A 16,578-nucleotide genomic window follows, 5' to 3' on the forward strand; every position below is an offset into this window, starting at 1 on the left:
CAAGCACCGCTGAACTGGGCCCTTCAAGTCAAGCACCGCTGAACAGGGCACCGCCGTCTCAAGCACCGCTGAACAGGGCCCTTCAAGTCAAGCACCGCTAAACAGGGCACCGCCGTCTCAAGCACCGCTGAACTGGGCCCTTCAAGTCAAGCACCGCTGAACAGGGCACCGCCGTCTCAAGCACCGCTGAACTGGGCCCTTCAAGTCAAGCACCGCTGAACAGGGCACCGCCGTCTCAAGCACCGCTGAACAGGGCCCTTCAAGTCAAGCACCGCTGAACAGGGCACCGCCGTCATAAGCACCGCTGAACTGGGCCCTTCAAGTCAAGCACCGCTGAACAGGGCACCGCCGTCTCAAGCACCGCTGAACTGGGCCCTTCAAGTCAAGCACTGCTGAACAGGGCACCGCCGTCTCAAGCACCGCTGAACAGGGCACCGCCGTCTCAAGCACCGCTGAACTGGGCCCTTCAAGTCAAGCACCGCTGAACAGGGCACCGCTGAACAGGGCACCACCGTCTCAAGCACTGCTGAACTGGGCCATTCAAGTCAAGCACCGCTGAACAGGGCACCACCGTCTCAAGCACCGCTGAACTGGGCCCTTCAAGTCAAGCACCGCTGAACAGGGCACCGCCGTCTCAAGCACCGCTGAACAGGGCACTGCCGTCTCAAGCACCGTTGAACTGGGCCCTTCAAGTCAAGCACTGCTGAACAGGGCACCGCTGCCTCAAGCACCGCTGAACAGGGCACCGCCGTCTCAAGCACCGCTGAACTGGGCCCTTCAAGTCAAGCACCGCTGAACAGGGCACCGCCGTCTCAAGCACCGCTGAACTGGGCCATTCAAGTCAAGCACCGCTGAACAGGGCACCGCCGTCTCAAGCACCGCTGAACTGGGCCCTTCAAGTCAAGCACTGCTGAACAGGGCACCGCAGTCTCAAGCACCGCTGCGCTGGGCCCTTCATCTCAAGCACCGCTGCGCCCTTCATCTCAAGCACCGCTCCGCTGGGCACCGCCGTCTCAAGCACCGCTCCGCTGGGCCCTTCATCTCAAGCACCGCTGCGCTGGGCCCTTCATCTCAAGCACCGCTCCGCTGGGCACCGCTGTCTAAAGCAACGCTGAACTGGGCCCTTCATCTCATGAACCGCTGGCCCATTGGCGGAAGGGGAAGGCCCGCATCTGTGTCGGGCAGGGCTGCACGAAGCACTCTGGGCACTAGTCCCCCTCCAGTACCAGTGGAGACTGTCATCCACTTGTGAGACTGTGGCTTTGCACTCCCCAGGATGGTACAGTGGGCAAGCCACCCACTGTATAGACTTGAGAGACTGTGGCTTTGCACTCCCCAGGATGTAACAGTGGGCAACCCACCCACTGTAGAGACTTGTGAGACTGTGGCTTTGCACTCCCCAGGATGGAACAGTGGGTTGCTATGCATTGATGTGTGTGTTGTAGTGGGTGAGGGTGGGGGTGGGTGTGTCGCGTATGTGTGTGCCCGTAATATTTTCTCCTCCCCCCTCCCCTGTGTCGTAGGTGCAGTACTCACCGTTGTCTTCTGCGCCGGCATTCGTGCTCCTGGTAGAGAAGCAGGAATACAATAGCTGGGAGGATGTGTAGTTCGGGTTCCATGCTGTCCAGATTCCTCGTGGGGTGTATGGAGGTGAGCGTTTTCCGTTCGAAATGTCTGTTTCCGCCGTGTTTTTATCGGCGGGGCTACCGCCCCGGAAAAGGTGGCGGATTGGTGGGTTGTGATAGGGTGGGCGGTTCATTGACTCCCGCCTGTCTGTTTGCGGTGACCGCCGCGCTGTTTGTTTGTCCCGCCGTGGCGGTCGGAGTGTTAAAGTGGCAGTCTCTGTTGGCGGTTTCCGCCAGGGTCAGAATTCCATTTTTTTAACCGCCAGCCTGTTGGCGGGTTAGCCGCCGCTTTAACACCGACCGCCAGGGTTGGAATGACCCCCACAGTGTTTAGGGACCTCTATGGGGTCAAAGGGCATAAAGAGGAGGTGGGGTTAAGATAAAGTGCTCAATGGGAAAGTGTGTCGTGCACGAGATTAATATATTTTGCAAGGAAAGCTTCAAGCTGCCAAGTCTGAGGTCACTAGTTAATAGCCGTGCCAACCATTTAACTCAGAGTAGGCCCTTCTCCTCACCATACTCCTGTGTGCTGAGAGGACCCTGTAGGAAGCTGGCTCTTTATATAATATTTCAAAATGAGATACATCATGCAAAGAGTCCAGGGGTTCCCTTACTAGTGGACAGGGGCTTGCTCTAGCAATCCCAAGGTGCTCTTTTACAGGGTAGTGTGATCGAGCAGCCTTAGGCTTATCAGAGAGGAGTGTGAGACATCTACAAAAACATGCACACTCAATAAATTAGACACACGATTCAAGAAGGAGATCCACACCAATTTACAAAATTCACAAGTATCTTTATATATATTCTGGCACAAGAAAATTCTATCAGGTAAGTACGTTTTGCAAGAAAAAATCTTTACAGTTTTTAAAAGTCCACACATTGATATTTTTGGAACCTGCAATGTTATCATATGGACGAAAAACACTGCAAAATTGTGCAGTACAGCGACTTATGGGACCAATCTCCTGGACTTAAGGTGAGTATTGGGCAAGGGTCAGGACCATACTAACAGGTTACACCGGGCGGCACTGGCTAGGTGCAGAGGTGTAGTATGGCGTCAGGTGTCCAATGTTAGGCAATGAAAATAGGTCCGGTCAAAAAGATGCTGCAGGTGAGGATCGGGGGTTCAGTCCAGGGAAACCAACAATTGAGCTCCAATCTTGGGATGTTCGGGACATGGGTTTCCTGCACCAGAGCACTTGTGGTTCAGGGGGCCTGTATGCAGAGGCTGCAGGCATTGCCAGTGAGTCCACAGCGGGCAAGTCCAAGGTAGGCTTTGTCTCAGGAGAACTGGGTGACCAAGTTGGCACCATTCGTCCACTTAAGTTCAGGCTGGACGACAGAGGAGCAGTGGTGCTTTTAAGTGTTGGGTCTGCAGTGGTTCAGAGTCCTCTCTGTTCTTCTTGGGGTGCCTGAAAGATTCAGGTAAGTGGGTCCGCTGCGCCATGGGAGTTCCTGGGTCTTTGCTGAATGCAGACAGGCCTCCCAGGCTTTTGGAGGCACAGTAGCTTGCAGGACAAGTCAACTTTAGCGCAAATCGGCTGGAACAGCAAACAGGGCTGCAGGGCTGGGGCCAAGTCAGGTGCTTCTTCGTCGGGCTTTGCTTTTGTGTCTCTTGGGTGTCCTTCTTCTTTGTAAGTCAGAAGGAGTCTACAGTCCTGGTGCCAGGGGCTTCTCTAAATACTGAATTTAGGGGCATTTAGTGGAGTGTAGGGTAATAGCCTATTGGGCTATTTACCCCTGGGGTCAGTACGCCCCCAGTGGCCCTGTCCCAGAGTTCCTACTTCTGGCAAAACCAAGATGGTAGATTTCTAAATGTGGTGTCCACATCAGCCAGCTCACCTTAGGGGTGGGACTCAACTGAGGGGTATACACACCTCTCTGAATACTAAGGGGGTCATTATGACCCTGGCGGTATTATGACCGCCAGGGCCAAAACGACGGGAGCACCGCCAACAGGCTGGCGGTGCCTCCCTGCGTATTTGGACCACGGCGGAAGAGCCGCGGTCGCACCGCCGGGGCCGGCGGTATACCGCCATTTTAGCCCCGGCGGTGCTAATCCGCCAGGGCAGCGCTGCCCTGGGGATTATGACTCCCCTAGCCAGCCTGTTTCTGGCGGTTTGCACTGCCAGGAAGAGGCTGGCGGTAAGGGGACTCAGGAGGCCCCTGGGGGCCCCTGCACTGCCCATGCACTTGGCATGGGTAGTGCAGGGGCCCCCAGGCAGAGCCCCATCGCGCATTTCATTGCCCGAATTTCGGGCAGTGAAATGCGCGACGGGTGCTACTGCACCCGCTGCACATCAGCAGTGCCGCCGGCTCAATTACGAGCCGGCGGCAATGTTGATGTGACATTTCCACTGGGCCAGCGGACGGTAACTCTGTTACCGTCCGCTGGCCCAGCGGAAATGTCAAAATAGGGAGCCAGCCATACCGCCAGCAATGGCGGTGTTCTGGCGCCCGCAACCTCGCAGACCGCCGAGGTTGTAATGACCCCCTAAATGTCCTGCCTCTCCCAGCGGCTGGGGGCTCAGCATCTCTCCTTTGCGTGAAGCCAGATCTGCATACCAAGGGTGGTGGGCTTCTTTGAAGACCCCTGACTTGGAATGCAAATTTGCAGATCATCCTGTTGGGTGGGGTGTGTAAACACCTTGCCCAGAGCAGGCTTTGTCTCTGACCCCCTGAGAGCAAAGGTCACCTTAGGGGGACAGATTCTTGTCTGATTGTGCAGGCTGGCTAAAACTAGTCAGTCCCCACACGGGTAGTTGGTAGATTTTCAGGGTGCACCTCTAAGGTGCCCTCTGGGTGCATGTATTGATAAATTCATCACTGGCATCAGTGAAGGTTTATTAATATGAGATGTTAAATTCCAAACATCCCTATTTTCAGTGAAGCCATCATGTTACTGGGGAACTCGTCTAAGAATCGACAACGACATAGCAGGGGCATACCTGCTCTTGCAGATATGTCCTCACATGTAATATAAGGCACCTTGCCTTAGGGCTGTAAGGCCTGCGGTAGGGGTGACTTACATATCCTGCATGCAGTATTAGGAGACATGGCACACAGGTTGTGTGCCATGTTGTGTTTTCACTTTTAGCTGCACCAAGACAGGCACCTTACAGTGGCAGTCTGCATCTGCCAGGTGAGGGGTCCCTGAGGGTGGCACAATACAAGCTGCAGCCCTGGGGGACCCTCACTGGTACCCATGCCCTAAGTACCAGGGGTACCATTTACTAGGGACTTACAGAGGGACCAAAGGTATTGCCAATTAGGGAACAATTGCACAGTTTTAGGGAGATCTGGCACTGGAGACCTGGTTAACAGGAACCCAGTGCACTTTCAGTCAAAATTGCATCAAATATCAGGTAAAAAGTGGGGTTGACCATGTCAAAAAGAGGCATTTTCCTACAGACCCCTTAAACTAAAGTGCATAAATAACAAGAGCAATAAAAAACAGTGTTTCATAAAGTGTGAAAAGATGGTTTAAGCTGTCACCTAGATCATGCCAATAAACACTGTAGGTTGTAAGGACTAAACAGACTTTCCTGGACCCCCTCGCCATTTAAAAAGACGAAGTGCTTTGCATAGTGCAGGGAGCTGTTTCACCCAAGGACTAGTGCCAAAGTGTTACTGCAGAAAGCAATGGGAGGAGAAGGTCTAAAAAAAAAAAAAGGTGTCACTGGACTAAAGGGACGTATACAGGAAAAGAGCAAGTAGGGGTGGAGGGGGCCCTTGATATTATGAAGTGACAAGACTGTTGTTTTACCTGGCTAGCTATTCAGATAAAAAGGCATGCTGATGATCCTCCCTCTCCCACTTCCATTATTAAGGTTAGGCAGTGGGCCAGATTCAGGATTTCTGTGTGCAATAGTCCGTTATCAGCTTTTGGGTAGAGGAAATATGCTGGGGCTCAGTTGTTTGGGGTCGAAGTTGAGCTCTGAGTTCTGTGACAAATTTTCCACATGGCAATAAAGTTCTTACATCAGTGTGGCTGAAACATAATGATGAGGCCTCCAGACAAGTACATAATACCATAGTCAGGTAGATTGGTTTCAGCAGGGACCTCCTAAAGATATCCAGCATGGGAGAGCATCACAAGAGATGCAGCCACATTAACGTGAGTGTTGGACTCCTCAGTCAGCTTTGCTAGCCACCTCACCACCACTGACATGTCTGTCTTCCTCCATTTAATCCTCCTTACAAGCTTTGTTATTTCAACACCCATAGAAGAAGCCTTTGTAGAGCATTTGGCTGCCATGGGAGCTGTTAATTCAAGGGTGAGTGTCAAGGAATTGTGATCACTTTCAGGCCTGTTATAAATCTCAAAGTTAGTGTGACAGTTCGCTAAAGAGTCTGACAGAAAGATGTCATCAGTAGTTGAGATTCCCTTAAAGGTTGAAGAAAACTGGCAGTGATGGTCTTGGGCCATGTATAGTTTTTGGGCTGAAGTTAATTTGCAAGTTGCCGACAGGTCATTCATTTTCTCCCATTCTTTGGTTTTGGGGGCAGACTTGCTTGGGCTCCCCAAGCCCCTAATATTAAAATTCCCCACCAGCAAGATTTCACATGTTGCAAACCCGAAAAAGAGGTCCTCCAAGCTTTCGCAGAGATCTTCAAATGCAGACAATGTAAGTAATTTATTTTGGTGACTTGTGGTAACAGTTTATCGCCACAGAGGTGTTTTATGGCAGATTGTTGTGACGGAGACTATTACTGATTGCAAAGCCGATGAATTTGAATTGAGTGGCACAACCTCAATGTTACACATATGCTTGGCAAAAAATGGAAAGACCACCCGATGGGTGCACCAAGAAGTTAAGCATGGTGCACGCTTGAAGAATTTGTAGTATCCATGTAGGACTCCCAGGTCTCTTGCAGGGAAAATATGTTGCTTCTATCCAGGTAGAGCAATGCAGACTTACTTGTGATTTTCTTAAGGCCCGCCACGTTCCAAGATGCAGTTGTAAGGGTGCACACTGACTTTGATTACCAGGTTTGATATTGGCTCAGAGAGCGGCAGCATAATGTTTTGTCTGTTTAGCACACTGTTATTTGTTATAAGGTATTATGAACAGCAAGTGTGTAAACAAAAAATATTATTTATTGAAAGAAAATACACAAGCTTTATAATGCCCAAAAACAACAAGGTCATTTGTGCTAGTGAACAGTGCCTACATCACTTTCTATCTCTGGTGCATTGCTGTCCCTCTGGATAGAATTCTCCTGTCCACAGAGTGTGGCTTGGCCTCGATGGCTACTACCGCTCACTCAGACTTGGTAGGCTGGCAGAGGAAATATGTGGTGGGCACAGACGTCTGTACAGTGTGGAAGATGAAAATGCATCCAATAGTGGTTGTGGATGTCTAGTCATTTGTTTGGTTGGTCTCTTTGGGTCCTCTGGACCTCTTGCACCCTTAGGCCTGCAGTAGTAGCTCATCACTGAGTCGTACCTTCTCTGTGAACCCCAGCTAGTGCAAAGAGGTGACGATCTTCACAGGGATCAGCGAGGAAGATGAAGAACGCCAAAGCCCACGGCTCTTACTTCTGCAACCTTTTAAAAAAAGACCTGGTCATGATGTCGTCAAACCTAATCACTAAATTCCAATCCTATATTATTGATACAAAAACTTCGCGGGCCCAATGCAGACCTGCCAACTCACATGATGCCACAGTGTGACACACAATATCAGCTCCCTTGACACGATCACCCGGTGAGGAGTCAACATCACACAGTAGAAGGAATAATGAGCTGAAAACCACTGTAAATAGTGGTTTTCAGCTTGTTTTTGGAGGCTTTTAACTGTTGATGCCCATTAATGGGTGTGAAAACACAAGAGGACATTGGCAGCAGCCTCAGCAAGCTTTTGCTTATTTCTTTTAGAGGAGGAGGTTTGAAACTGGGGTGAGGGCTAAAGTGCCTTTTAGGTGCTTCTCAGCATGAGGCCACGCCCCACAAAGACCCCGCCCCCTCCTCACACTGTGAGGTTTTTGGTGAAGTTGGCAGGTCTGCCAATGGCTGCTACAAACTCTTTACAATTGGATAGCCTCTTCGGTAAGTCAATGTCCTAGAGCAAGATTGGTACTCGGCACTCCCTCCCAGCCATCTGCAGCATGAGGTCTTATAGCTTAGCAGATGGAATATAGGGAGGAATGTTTGTGGTAAGAAATAAAGTCAGAATTTTTGAATAGGTACAAACTCTTAGATGAAGCTCAACATAGGTTTAGATCCAACCATAGTACAGAAAGTTCAGAAGAGATCAGAACCATTATAGACAATGACTGGAATGTGGTTTTGATCCTTCTCAATTTGTCTGCGGCTTTTGATACAGTGAGTCATGACATCCTCACTGAATTTTTAGCCCACGTTAGGATTTGTGGTTTAGCTTTAGACCTTTTCACCTCTGTTATTTCCAACAGGGAACAGTTGGCTTATCTGGGGGACTTCAGGTCTAAGCCCTTCTCATTACCCTGTGGCATTCCCCAGGGCTCATCTTTGAGCTCTACACTGTTTAATATTTATGTTAAGCCCTTATTGAAAATTATTAAATCCTTTAGCTTCTCCACCATTTCATACAAAGATGAAACACAAATTATTGTGCCCATTCAGAATATTGTTGAGGAGGCTGCAAAGAGTTTCAATATTTGTAAGTGTGAGTTGGCCAAATGGATGAAGCTTTATTGCTTTAAGCTAAATTTTGACAAGACTGAGATTCTCCTCGTTGGCAAGGACACCTCGTTCTGGAACTCTTCTTGGTGGCCCTAGTCGCTGAGTATCATTTTTTAGTTTTGTAATGCATCTTGTTTTCCTTTAAGGAAAACGGGCTGCATTACAAAAAAAAAAACTGCTTTATTTAAAAGCAGTCACAGACATGGTGGTCTGATGTCTTCAGCAGGCCACCATCCCTGTGAGTACTGCGATTCTCAAGGGGGTCGCAAATTGCGACCCACCTCATGAATATTCATGAGGTGGGCATTTGCTACCACCTTGCGAGTCGCAAACAGTGTCAGGGACACTGCTGTGCAGACGGATTTGCGACTCGCAAATTGCGATTCGCTCTGACTCGCAATTTGCAAGTCACAAAACCCAATGTACCTACATCTGGCCCCAGGTTAGCAAAATTGCTTTGTCTTGTTTTTTCATTTTTAAAATGAAGATTCTTCCCTTCATCCTCTTTGAATTACAGGAATCAGTTGTTATTGCACTGGTGTTATATCTGCTGGATTATTGCAATGCTCTGTATCAGGACCTTCATTTAGGCACATTTACTAAACTCCAGCTTTTATAGAACGCTGCTGTCTGTCTTTTACAGAAATCACATTCAGGCCCTCATTCTAAGTCTGGCGGGCGGCGGAGGCCGCCCGCCAGACTTCCCCCCTCCAAAATACCGCTCCGCGGTCCAGAGACCGCGGAGGGTATTCCAAGTTTTCCCCTGGGCTGGCGGGCGGCCGCCGAAAGGCCGCCCGCCAGCCCAGGGGAAAACAACCTTCCCACGATGAAGCCGGCTCGTAATCGAGCCGGCGGAGTGGGAAGGTGCGACGGGTGCTACTGCACCCGTCGCGTATTTCACTGTCTGCTATGCAGACAGTGAAATACTAGCGGGGCCCTCTTACGGGGGCCCCTGCAGTGCCCATGCCATTGGCATGGGCACTGCAGGGGCCCCCAGGGGCCCCGCGACACCCCCTACCGCCATCCAGGATGGCGGTAGGGGGTGTCAGAATCCCCAAGGCGGCGCAGCATGCTGCGCCGCCTTGGAGGATTCATTTGGGCAGCGGGAAACTGGCGGGAGACCGCCAGTTGTCCCGGTCCGACCGCGGCGTTACCGCCACGGTCGGAATGCCCAAGGGAGCACCGCCGGCCTGTCGGCGGTGCTCCCGCCCCCGTTGGCCCTGGTGGTTCTGTACCGCCAGGGTCATAATGAGGCCCTCAGTGTCTTAAGTGTTAGTTGACCTTCACTGGCTCCTGATTAAGAAACAGGTGGCCTTCAAGGCACTATGTATGGCTCATCATTCCCTTCATAGGATTGGCCCAAAACCTCTGCAGAAAAGTTTCAAGTGCTACCTACCTAGAATTCACCAGCGCACAACTGTATCTAGAACTCTGGTAATATCTAACTGCAACAAAGTTTCATGGGGAGGCAGGAGCTTTGTGTACTCCACATGCAAGTTATGGAAACTTACTCCCCTTGGATCTTAGAACTCAGGAGAATTTAGCTAGTTTTAGAAAAAACCTTAAAACTTTTGGTTGTTTTTCAGTGCTATCCATGTGTACTGGATGTCAACGCCAAGATGCCCCCGGTCATTTGTTACGCTTTATAAAATTATGTCAATATCAATAAAGTGTGGATACCAGATGTTGACAATTTGCGCAGAGGTGTGGACTGATATGTGACTGCAGAGAAATCAGTCTAAGAAGGATAGCGATGTCATTATAAATGGGAAAAGATGTGAACCCCATGGAGAGGTATCAGTTAGATGGTGCTTTTCAGGACTGCATGTTGCAGGATCTGCAGACCTGTGGCAAAAGTACTTCTTTAAGGACAGAGAATCTGCTAATCATTTTGTGACTGAATCATTCAATGTCTCAGATTTAATGAAAAACTTGTTTCAAATTATATAATTTAATGTTATTGTGTACAAAAAAATAAAAAAGTGTTTTAAAAAGATATGGGTGGTGAGGTCAACATTGCATAAACTTAAAAAATGAAGAAAACTATCATGACACTGCAATTAGGAGCCTGTAGTCTTAGAAAAATGGTCTTCAGAATTGATGCACATGGCACAACGGGAGACCTGAACGCTGATGTGCTTATGGCACTAGGAAGAGTCATCTTCACTGCAGGAAAACCAAAGTCACATGTCAAAACCATTACCCAGTTAAGACTTGATCTCCCGGAAAGATTCTCCCTCAATGTGGTGGCCTTAACGGTTGATGAAAAGATCTACTTGAGTGTTAAACAGATCCCAAAATAATTCCAAGCACTTCGACAGAAGGAAATACAACTTGTGATTTGTCACAATTCACAATCAGCAGTCATACGCACTCATAGTGTATTCACCACTTTTCCAAAGACGGACACTTTGAAGGATGTAAAAAAAAAGTCTTGATTTAAGCCTAGCTAAAGATTAACACACAGGAGTTGCCATCAGGGTTACATAGGGACTCAGGAAGTCTTCACCTTGACTCTATACTGAACGGATCCCATTTTTGTGGCCAATTTTCCAAAGACGAACACTTTGAAGGATGTAAATAAGGTCTTTATTTAAACCAAACTCATACAATGCAACTCCGGCAGGAACAACTGCTCACTCCCACATTCCAGAATCCCCATTGCATTATTCCACAGCAAATTAGCAACAATCTCTATGACGGACACACATAAAAGCATACATCATTACAACATATCACCCCTTCCAGAAGAGAAAGAAAATAATTTTCCTTTGGCTTTCTTCACTAGCATGATTGGGATAAGACACTCTAACGATCCAATGGGTTCAATAACCCCAGCACTACATAAGCAGTCCAAAACTGTCCTCGCAAAGCCAAGGGGACATTACGAACCTTCTGAACCTTTGGCACTGCATTCCTTTACAAAACAATGTGGTGTTCAAATTTTCTCAGACACCCCAGTTTTCCTAAGGTATGTTGGGAAACTGAGAACCCCTCATTTCCACATCCCTTTGTGGTATTAGGAGTACCTGGTCACAGTGATTAGGATCTAGTATTATTCCTAGAGAAAAAACTCTCCTGCCTTTGTGTTTCAACTAAGTCATGAAATAGCCCATAATTGACAATTTAACTCCTCAATATCCCTCTGTTTCAACATCCGTTGGAGTTAACTCAGAACCACTGATGTTTTCCTGTACAGCCATGTCAATTAGCGTGTATGGTGAGCACAAATCAGCCCACACGTGAATTCCTACACCATTTACTTCAACCAAACATTTTGGTGGATAGTAGACCTTTGGGATTTAACTATTATCCACCCCACACAATACTAGTACCTCTACTTCTTTTCCATCAGTGTCAGAATCTGTAGTCATCTCTTAACTTTCATTCACTCAACACACACACTTTAGTTTTCTTCCCTTCCATTTTCCCATCCTTACATACTCTTGAAAAGTGTCCTGCTTTTGTGCACTTGAAACCCTTGGTTTAATTTGACTCAAACAAATATGTTGTTCTTCCACACCAGAAGCATTTCTTCGTATTAGACCTCAGACGCCATTCACTCACTTTCTCATTCCTGGTATTTGTGTTTTTGTTCTCCACAGAACGTAATGCATTCACTTCCTTACTCCCAGTGCACTCAGATTTGCTTTTTGGCTGATCTTGATTCAGTGCCTTAATATATCAAGATATGTTCTCAATTCAGTGAGCTATAGTTATAGACTTCTCTAATGAGGGATCTTTTAGACCTAACAACTTTTCCTGTAATTTGGTGTTGCTGGTTCTTTTTATCGTCAGATCTCTTACAATCTCTTCAAGTAAGTCTTTGAATTTAGATGACACAGCTAGAGTGCTCAGGACTAACAAGTATTGCTTAATAGACTCATCTGGCAGTTGCACCTGTGTAAAAATTGTATATCGTTGCACTACTATCCTCGTTTTCTTACCAAAATTCTCTTCTAGGGCCCGCATTGGCCCCACATACTAATCTTCACTCACAGACTCTTTAGCATCATTTCCTTCATCACCTTCCTCATCCTGCCTGTCTCCTGGTACAGGCAACGTTTTCAAAACCTTCTTGCCCTCTACACCAAAATTGTGCTTAAGAATGGCTAATTTTGTTTTTGCTACAAAAACATCACCCCAGCAGCTCCGAAATAAGTCTTAAACGACTCTTTCTAATCCTCCCACACTATGCTATGAATGAATGCAAGAATGGAGAAGGAGGTACAATGGATTGAACATCTCCATAGTATGACAGTTTCCGAAAATAATCAGAAAATAGGAAAAGTAGTCACCATCATGTAGGAGAGTAAAACGAAAAATAAGAAAAGTAGTTACCATTGCCCTGTAGTCACTATCATGCTTCTTCTATTGCCTCTTATTTAGAACAATGAAGATGTCATAGTAGATAAGACAAACATTACCCTTGATGTGCCAGCTACACCATTTCCTCAGATCCTTCAGACAGTCCAATCATTCACCTCAAATTGCACTTAACCAAACATTTCACAGTCCTGTTTCTATGTTGAATATTGTTATCCAATCCGTTGGCTCAACACAGATACACACTGTTGTATCCAATCCGCTGATCCAGCGGTAAGCCCGATCAATGAAGAGTTCTTACATTCAACCAATAGCACGACAGGAATGAAAACGCTACTCGTGACTCGGAGGCAATAAGGTACTGTTTTCCGTTCTCTGCAACATTTATATGCGTGGTGTCGAATCCAATGATGCGCAGCATCTACAAGCAACAAACACGGCCAAAATGCTCCATGGGCTAACGGATGCCAATCCTTAGGCCTCACAGTTTGCCCTCCGACCGTGTGAAGGCAACCCAGTTGAGACTACGTCCTCCTGCTAAAACCTCTGTCTGTCTTGATGTCGGTAGTCTCCCTGCAGGATACAAAATTTTCTAGTGTAGCGTTAAGAATTTTAGATTCTATTAAGGACATGGAGGCGAGGATTATGCTTATCAATTCTTTACTACTTCAAAACAGCAGCCAATGAAGACAGTAAACATTAAAGAGGCTTTGAACCCCGCCTCCCGTGACCACCAATAGCAGACCAACATAGTCTATAAACAGGGGAGGCATTTACTGATGTCCTCTTTCTTTGAAAAAATCAGAAAACCAAAAAGTGCTCAAATCCAACCAAAGTCTCTGGGATGAAGAACAACCCAGCAAAATCCAGATCGCCATGAACGACCAAACGACAGCTCCTCACAGGTTCAACCTTGTTTGCCATTCGTTCTGAAAGAAAAATCTATGTTAAGACTCGAGAATAATACAATAAAGATTTCCAGGGCAGGAAACAAAAGACTATAACACAATCATTGAAGAATATCATTCAATTAAAAAAATATACTGGGTGGGATAATCCTCGCCTCCGTGTCCTTAAAAGAATCTAAAATTCTTAACTTTACACTAGAAAATGTTGTATTCTATGTCAGGACTGGAGGCTCCGATTATGCTAGTTCAAAGCTGATCCACCACCAAAATAGACACATGTACTATCGGTTTATATTAAAACATTTTAAACATAGAATCACTAGACCAATCAGCTGCTCTCAGAACATCTTCTAATCTGGAACCCAAAATAAAAGCTTTAGATGCCATGGGTTCCCTGGTAGAATGGGCCCCATATAGAGACATCTCAATACCTGCTTTGGACATCACCCAACGAACTCAGCGTGCTAAAGTAGCCGCTGAAACAGGTTTGAAGGGTTTCTGGGTGGAAATAAGAAGAGAATCCAAAGGATCCGCTCAGTAACTTGCAGTGCGTTCTTCATATATCTTTAAACATTTGACAACACACAGATTGGCATTGTGTGGAAAACCTGGATACTCAACAGAAGAAGACATACATTTAGTACGCTTAGCAATGATAAAGGACACCCCAGAAGGAGAAAACAACCTCCCTCCTAAATCAAGGGCTTTCACATCTGACAACCTGCGACAAGAAATTAAACAGAGTAACATAGTTAACTTTGCGGACAATTGTTTCAGAGATAACAAATGATTCTCTGGACAAAAAAGATAAAACAACATTCACATCCCAAAGCTGAGAATAGCGCGGTCTAGGTGGATTGGCCACTCTGATACCTTTTAGCAATTTACAAACCAAAGGGTGTTGCCCTGCTTGTTTATTATTGATCCAAGAATGTCCGGCTGAAATAGCTGACCTAAAATTATTTACTGACCTGTAACATAAACCAGAGTCTGCACACTCAGACAGGAAATGTATAATGTCCTTGACTTCGGATCCCACGGGATCCACATCTCTTTGAATGCACCAACCCATCCACTTCTTCCATGCCAGGGAGTAACGTTTGTGGGTGGAAGGAGCCCAAACTTGACGTATACACAAGCAAACTGAAACGAAAGGCCCTGCACCTGTGAATGTCTCCCGATATCTTCCAGGCCATGAGACACAGCTGACCTCATAGGTGGGGAACCCACCGGATCCAGAAGGAGCTGTGGAAACACCAGGAGCTGAAGAAGAAGGGCAATCGAGAGTTCCAGAAGAGATGTAAACCAAGGTTGACTCTTCCAAAAGGGGGTAATGAGGACCGCAGACACTGCTTGCCGTCGCAAGTACGTTGCTACTCCAGGAATCATGGCAAATGGAGGAAACGCATAATTCATCTGAGATGACCAATCGTGCAGAAACGCATCCTTCGCCATGGCCCGGGGTTCTGGCCTCCAATTGAAGAATTTTGAGATCTGGAAATTGAAGCGAGACGCAAACAGATCCACCTGGCAAGGACCCAATAACCCAATGACCCTCTGAAAAACAGAAGGTAGACGTTTCCAGACGCTGGCATCCCTCAGGAATCGAGAGTTCCAATCTGCCACTAGGTTGTCTCTGCCTGGAAGGGATTCCACTATCACCATGATTTTTCGATCCAGACAAAGATGCCAGAATTCCCTGGCAATATTCGCCAGGAGGCGAGACCTCGTTCCTCCAAGACGGTTGATATACCGGACTGCGGACACATTGTCCATTTACAGGAGAATACAACAATTGCTCCTGAGGGGGGATAGAGATCTGATGGCAAAAGAACCCACTAGGAGATCGAGACAATTGATGTGAAGATGAAATTCCTCCGAGGACCACCTCCCCCCTGTCGAGAAAGGACTGCATCTCGCTCCCCAACCCCAACGACTGCCATCTGATTCTACCACCACCTCAGGGATGTCCCCAAATATGCCCCTGTCGTTCCAAGCCTCCATGTCAGAGAGCCACCACTGAAGCTCTTCCTGGGCCTCTAGAGATATAGGAACCACGTGTTCGTAAGAGAAACCCTGTGGAAGGAAACGGTTCTTCAATCTCTTGAAGACTCTGTAATGGAGAGGACCTGGAAAAACCGCCTGAATTCAAAAGGCCAAAGGGCTCACAATCCGAGCTAGGGATCAAAGAAACCATCTGTTTCAATAACACCAGCATCAACTCTCTCTTGATCGATTTCATTTTCTGAGGAGGAAGAAGCAACTGGGCTTGTACAGACTCCACCTGGAACCCCAGGAACTCCAACCGTTGGGATGGAATCATGCAGGATTTCTTGTGATTGATCAAAACCCCCAGATCCTGAAGCAGAGAACTCACCCAAAACAGGTGTGTCATTAACAGAGATTGCTCTTGAGCCATGATAATCATGTCGTCTAGATAGATTATCAATCGGATGCCTCGCTCGCAAAGGTTTTCCACTACTGGTTTCAAGAGTTTGGCGAACACCCACGGAGCTGAAGACAGCCGGAAAGGGAGAGTCAGGTATTCGTACCAACTGTCTCTCCACCGAAATTGAAGAAACCGTTGGTGAGAAGGCACTATGGGGACTGATAAGTAAGCGTCCTTCAGATCTAGATGAACCATCCAATCTCCTTGCTGCACCTCTGAACAGATGGATGCCCTCCATCTTGAAATGACGATATACCACAAAGGGGTTCAAATGCTTTAAATTGCGCACTAGTCTCTGACCACCTCCCTTCTTTTGCACCAGAAAAATGTTGCTGCAGAAACCCTGTGGATGCCGGGAGGTTAAGGAAATGGCTTTCTTTGTTAACAATTCCTGAATTTTGCCATCTATAAAGGATTTGTCTAGTTGGGAAAAAGGATAGGATGAGGCAATGCCTGTTGTTGAGGGACTGAAATTAACTTCATGGAATCACCTCGAACAGCATCTAGCACCCATGCGCCTGAAGAGATGGAAGCCCATTTTTTAAAGAAATATTTTAGTCTGCCTCCTAAGGGGATAGAAGGAAGAGGAAGATTCATTACCTG

Source organism: Pleurodeles waltl, chromosome 1_2 (assembly GCF_031143425.1).
Source record: "Pleurodeles waltl isolate 20211129_DDA chromosome 1_2, aPleWal1.hap1.20221129, whole genome shotgun sequence".
Taxonomy (NCBI): Eukaryota; Metazoa; Chordata; class Amphibia; order Caudata; family Salamandridae; genus Pleurodeles; species Pleurodeles waltl.